The sequence below is a fragment of the Gossypium raimondii genome, chromosome 4, assembly GCF_025698545.1.
Source record: "Gossypium raimondii isolate GPD5lz chromosome 4, ASM2569854v1, whole genome shotgun sequence".
NCBI classification, from domain to species: domain Eukaryota; kingdom Viridiplantae; phylum Streptophyta; class Magnoliopsida; order Malvales; family Malvaceae; genus Gossypium; species Gossypium raimondii.
In genome coordinates this window covers 30,375,127-30,382,515 of record NC_068568.1, presented here as the reverse complement: position 1 = coordinate 30,382,515, position 7,389 = coordinate 30,375,127, and positions in this window count along the sequence as shown.

Below are 7,389 nucleotides of genomic sequence, written 5' to 3'. Positions count from 1 at the left end.
TTGATGGAAATTTCTCTAGGAACGATTGTAGCACCCTAGAGCTCGGACCCGATAATCAGGTCAAGTGAGGGATGTTGAACGTAGCGCATGTTGAGTATAAAAAGTACATGCCATAATAACCTATGATAGTGTGATGTCTTTTGAGTTGATCTGACTCTGTTTTCATATAGATAAGCTATGTCAACTGAATCAAATCATGTCGTACCAGTACCTAATGAGATCAACAGTAATGTACTCGTTTTACAAGGTTTAGGGAATGAGGCAAGAGGTGCATTTTTTCCAATTGTTGAACTAGTGGTTCACCCAATACTTTGGAGCTACCACTTTAGCTCTACAACCAAAATCGCAACCTTTACCCTTTATAGTGTCTTACTCGACACCCCTTTATCCTTAGAATATTAACATAGTAAGAGATCAATGATCTATGATTGATAAATTCGATAAATGTGAGATAGATGAATGTAAAGGCAAAGGAAAATGAATGTATTAAGAGATTAAAGATTTGGGGAAACGCAGTACAGCTAGGTCAAATTTGATACTTCCACCTAAAAATTCGAGAAATCTCTAAAATCAGCTCTCCACTTCTTCAGGTATCCTAGGGAATATTTGTAATGTGGATAAAGCAGTTTCTGAATATTGTGGGAAAAATCATAAGGGTGAGGAGATCTTACTCCTATCGGATATAGTGATTTTAACTTTCAAATGTGTCAGGATTCGAGGAAATCAAAATTGCATCGTGTTTTTGTCCTAAACGACGGATCCATAGTGTGAATAAGTGTCAAGCAAGGTTACACTGCTAACTTCACTATGAAGGTTCGAATATGACGTATGGAAAAGTTATGGCACTAAAACAGTGTGAATATAGCTAGACCCCAAAAAAACCACATAAAGACAAAACACATTGATAGTAAGTATCATAAAAGAGACAGTTGTGTTTGACGAAATAGTGGATGTAGTCAACGATCGCATCTGAGGATGAACCCTGGGGATTTGTTTTACCAAGACTTTGCTAGCTATGAAGTTTTTTTGGGAAACATATAGAGGGTATAGGAATGTGAAACATGACTTATCTACTCACTAGGGCAAGTGGGAGACTGTTGGATTTGGTGCCCTAAGTGTAGTATTTTCGTCTATGTACACTTGTAATTTTTTCAAACAGATTAGTTAATAAAATAATTAATGGATTACATTAATATACTTTGTATAATGTCTTCATGTGGTTTTTGCATGCAAGGCAAAATAGAAGCAAATATTGGCCCACTAGTTGTCTAATGTTTAAACTAATACTAAGTTGTATTATGTGGTCGGATTGTAATACCAAAAGACAACTTGTATTAGTAGAAGAACCTAAACATGTCCTTAGTCTAATCGAAGATAAACAAACCATTCGCAAGTCTAATATGTCATTTATCAAGTCTAATTAGGGAGATGTTTTGTCTTAGGCATCGAAGCGGTTGACTCCTAGAAGATAGAGATATTGATGTGACTTACAACACATCAGACTGGACCCAAGAAGAATAAATCCTAAATATGTTCATGGATTTATTCACTTGTTATGTTCAAAGTGTGGCATATCTTAATCCTGAGTGGATGATAAACTATGTATTCAAAAATCGTATACTTTGATGCTAGTAAAAGCCCGAGTTCAGTTAGATAAGGAACCAAAAACAGGTGCGTTGGGTATATGACTTCTGTAGTTTGTAATGTCATTCACAACAGTGAAATTCATAGCCCAAGATATAGGTAAATGGTATCCTCTCATTGGCATTACATGGTTCAGGAAAAGTAAATATGGTCATGGGTCGTTCATCTTTGTGATGAATGACTTGATTACTATTTGATAGTAATTGATTTTTCATGAAGAAAGATGTAATGGTTACCATAAGATAAATAGGATCATATTGGAAGAATAGATTTATCCTAAAGAGATTAAGGCTATCCTATGAGGGTAACATATTTATGACAAGGTCATTAAAGGAGCATTGGTTGAGTTACTTTCATAATGTTATGTCATTAGGGACAGCTCAGTCACGATACTATAGTGGAATGACTTCATGACTAAATGAGTTTATAATTAATAGATGAAAATTTGGAACTTAATTCTAAATTATTTGAGCCCTAATTGCATATGTCCAATTGGTCCCTCTGCTAGCTCATTGAAACCAGAAATGAATTGCATGTTGAATCAAATGAAAAGAAATGGATAGAAATGGTAAAAATGGACAAATGGGAAACATTAGAAATGAATGAGTTTTTCTCAAAAATGAAAATGATCTGGAAATGAATTTATGGTTTTCAAATTAAATGAAGTTTGAAAATTGAAATAAATCATTTGATCATAGTGAATTCGTTGAATGTAGAAATATTAAATATATTTTCTCATAAATGCTTTTATGGTAAAGTCATCATGATTTTAACGGAACTAGAATTCAATTGAAAAAATTATTTAATTGGGAAATTAATTTATAAATTAATTTAAATATGTTTATTTTCGAAAATAGAAAAACAAATATCAGGTTGGATCGAATTATAAAGTACTGGGTTAAAAGTCCATAAAGTACTTGTAATTGGACTTGATATGAGAGAGGCTTAAAAAACCCTCATGCTTAAGGGGGGACAACAAACACTAGTATTATTAACTAGGGCTTTTGCCCATTATACTTCTAGTTAGGCTACGAGTTCGTTTTTCTAGTTGAAATAAACTTCTACAATTCAATAATGGTTTTAATTCTTCTTCTTATAAATAGATGGCATCGGTAGGGCAAAAATATAACCCAAAAAAGATATTATTACTCTGCCTAAAAATAGAGAGAATTTTATTCTCTAAGTATAAAATCTATTTTCTAGAATCACAATTTTGTAGATTTCTATTGAAAAGAGATATTTCGTTTTCACACTAAAACAAAGAAAACTATTTTTGGTTTTATGTTTTGATTCGAATTATTTGAGCCCACACTCGAAGCAATTCGTGGAACGATAATAGTAGAGAAGACTACTCGGTTGAAAGCCAAGAACGACAAGGATCCATCTAGCCGAAGCTACAAGTGTGGTTTCGATAAATGGTTTATTGCTATAAATATCACAAAATGACTCGATTTTCAAAATTTTTGTTTTCTGTTGTGCAAGAAAACCATTTTTGAACAGGATTCTTTTTCCAACATATACAAAGGGTATCAATGTTATTCATAAATAATTTTATTAAACCAATTTGTTTGAAAAAATTTAAGTGTATGACCATGCCTTGGCATGCGTGCACCAGGGCTATGAATCAACACATAATTTAAGAATTTAAAAAAAACTTTACTGCAAGTGTGATAAGTCAGTTGTAATATTTATATGTGTTACAATGGAACACAGAGTATTCTAAGGATCGAACCCAAGGGATTGCTAAATTGGTAAATGTATTATCAAGTTAATTACAAGTTAATCAATTACTAATCTAACCGAGTCGGGAATTATTAGTGCAAATTTAAATATAAATTGTTTATAAACTAATTTTAAATTATCAATTAAACAAACTAATCTATTTTTCTTCCCTATTGTTTTAGACAATGTAAATGATAAAACTATGGGCGATTGGTTAGTTGATTGCCAATTAAACTAATGAACCTATATCAATTATATTGTTTGCCACTCTTAGCTAGGAATCTCCTCTCGATCTCATCCTAGACTAAAAGATACTACCTAAGCTTTCCTCTCGGTCTCACTATTTGACACAATTATATTGAACTATCTAATGATAAACTCTCATATCGGTCTCTTTTATCTAGATTTTCCACTAGAGGCTTCAATTTTAGCGTATGAAACATTTTGTTATAAAAGAACAACCAATTAATCAAGAATAAACTTTAACTTAAACTAACAAGTAACAAGTAACAATCAACCAACCATCAACCAATTTAACACATAATCAAACTTAAATTTCTAACAAGCATTTTATCAAACACATGATAAGCATAAAGTAAAAGTAAAGAGTTTAAGAAAATGCTGATTTAATTGATGAAAATCCAATGAAGCCCAAGAGTTTGATCATCTCCTTTTTGCATAGTCTTCCACAAGAAGGAAGAAATGTGTCACATCCCAACAATCAGGTTAGTACAAATTGGGTCAGTGAACCAAAAGTGGTCACACCCCGATTTTTAAGTTATCTTTGCGCATTAGATAATAAATAAGTATCTAGTCTAGTTGTTAAGTAATGGTGGAGTTGTCCTTGAAGATTTTAGTTTGAGTTCCTTCCCTCATATCGTTTTCTATTTTTGAGCAATTTTGCTTCAAAATCCTAGTTTTTGTTATGCCTTATTTAAAAATAATTGTCATTAACATTTAACAAAGCTTGAGAAGTGGTGTAGTGGTTAAGTATCTTAAGTAACTCCCTGGTGAACTAAGTTCAAGTTGCCATGCTATCAAATTTATTTTATAAATTTTTTAACAAAAGATGGTCAATCTCTCCATGCAAAACCGTCTATGCATATGTGCTTGTGTAACTCCGATTTCAAGTAAATTAATTATTATTAATTCTCTCTAACACCTTTGTCCCCTCTTGAATACATTGATTGGATGAATGTGAACTATGCGCCATCCCACCTACTCTTCCATCACTTTTCTTTTCTTTTCTTTTTTTGAATTCTGTTTCATCTTTTCTCTCTTTGCTCCTCCCTTTTCACCACCTTGTGCCGCCCTTTTAGTTTCTCCTCCTTGCCATTTTATTTAATTTACCTTTTTTTTTGAATAATTCGATATTACCACCACTTCACCACCATAGCACCACCATAACACCACCATACCACCACCATAACACCACCACCATAGCACCACCGTACCACCACCTTTACACCACCTTCAAAACTAATTTCTTTTATAGCTCTTCTTCTTTATTCTTTTCTACTTTTGATTATTACATATACTCTCTATTTTCTTCATATCACCGAATTTTACAATTATTTTTGGAGTGTCTTCATGATTTTTCATCCTTGACAACTATTGGTAAATAAAATTATTTTTTATTCCTTTCTCTTCTATTTTCAACTCTACTTATCCTATTTTCTTCTCATAGTAAATCCACTTAATCTATTCTTTCTTTTCTTCAAAATTAGATCCTCACATCAACCTTGATCATTAACAATAAAAGCAGTTCTTTCGGGCTTTTTGGAAATAAAGTGTAAGTGATATAAATTTGAGGAATAAGTTGGTTTTTAGTTAATTCTTTTTATTAGAGTTAAGTGACTATTTATCACAAATATGATTCCATTAGGTGAAAATCAAGTTTCTATTATTTTGGACCAGAAGTGTACGAGTTCAATTAGGATTTACGATTTGGATCACTAAAGGTGTGTGTTTTATTCAAGTTTAATATATGATTATTTTGGTTATGATTAATTAAATATTTTTGTAAACATAAAACATAGCAAAATATCATGTGAGTGATTATAAGGATTTAAGGTAAGTTATTGTTGAGTATGACTCTATTTCAGTCAAATTTGAGAAATAATCTTTCGGATAAACTCTGTTTATTTGTTTCAATCAAACTCTGATTAGTCTAGATTATTTTATTATTATTTGACCTATGAATTAAGCCTATAAATAGGCTCTTTTACAACCTTAAAAAATACACTCATTAGAGATTAGAACTCATAACACATTTAGAGAATTTTGTGTTTACGTTTTGAGGGTTCTTGGTTTTTAGGGTTTAGTTTTTATCTCCATCTTTTGTACTCTTCGTTCTTTTGCCATTATAATAAAATTATCTTTCCCCGCAGTTTTTTTATCCTCTTTGGAGTGGTTTTTCCACGTTAAATTTATGTGTTCAATTTCTCAATTTATTCCGCTATTTTTTTACTTGTTGCTTAATTGGGTCGATCACACCAGTTATTTTTTTACTTAAATCTTATTGGCATGTTATATTACGTGGCGTCATTGTGTGATTTTATTCTAATCTCATGTTATGTGATATCATGGCTTATATGTTCATTTTGTAAAGCATGGGCTACCATGACTATCAATATTGGATTTGTATATGAATGCATGTTTAATATGCCTAGTGTTTTAATAATGAGATTTCATGGCATGATACATTTACATGGGGTTGGGACAATATGTAAGGAGAAAGATGTGACAGATTAATAATCTGTAATTTTTTGTGGTTTATCCACGTGTGTTTTGGCAGCTTGTCTATGATTTTTTTTGGCTTGACCATAATCATGTGTATTGGCAGCTAGTCTGCAAATTTGGTTGCTTTGTCCACATATGTGTTGGTGTGTTTTGGATGGATGAGTTCTGGGGAACTCATTTTGATGTGTAGTGGTGATGTGTAGGATGTTTTGGAAAATATGCATAATTGTTTTTATGAAAATTTGCATTGACATAATCACGTGCATAAGAGTCTACAATTTTGATTATTATGTGTAGGGAAATGTTATTGAAATGTTTAGTTTCATATTTGATATCTAGCTTGATATAAAACTCACACTGAGCTTATTAGCTCACTCTTTTAGATTTCATAAAATTTATAGATAATACTCGTGTGTAAGACTTGGATGCAACATTTGGAAGAGTCTCTCGGATTTAATTTTAATAAAGTACTTTATAAAATCTTTGGGTTTGTTTTTGGACGTTGGACTTTGGATTATTTTTGGACATTTATAATTTTGATACAATAATTGATATGCATGCATAATCAATGAATTTTAAACATTTTAAATACTATTTTAGAACTTAAATATGTTTTCACCCAATTATAAGTAATTTCAAATATAAATTTTTATAAAGTATATTAAATCCATTGCAAATTGTTTAAATATAGAATATTTGTAAGTAATGTTTTAAATTGATATTTACAATTTTCCTTCTTAAAACGATTAAAAGCATTGATCGATTTATTAAGAGAATTTACTCAAATTAATCAAGTTTTATTCAATGTTTTTAATGATAATATATATTTTTGAAATAATTAAAGTTTTCATAAGAATGATTCAAACATATTTTTTTTAAATAGAAAAAGCTTTTTTATGGAATTAATGTGGCTTCCGAAACTTGGCCATAACGTTTAGGCCGGGTTTGGGGGTTACAAAATTAAACAACAAAAATAAAAGTTATTCTAAAACAAAAAGAGAAAACTTAATCTAAAAAAAATAGAATAAAAAGAAAAGAAAACCTAACCTAAAACTATGAAAAACTAAGGAGAAATGTTCAGCCACCAAAATCTATCTTCAAAAATTTATAAAGTACTATTTATAGTCTACTTATATTTAACCTGACACCGACCATTATGCCTTGAATGAAAAAAGACTTAAGATTGTTTGGACACAAAATTGCCCCTGCAAGTTTTCATCCGTTAAGTAGCGGTGTCGCGACACCTCAAATAATAGCTAACTTGTGTATCTTGAAGGTCTC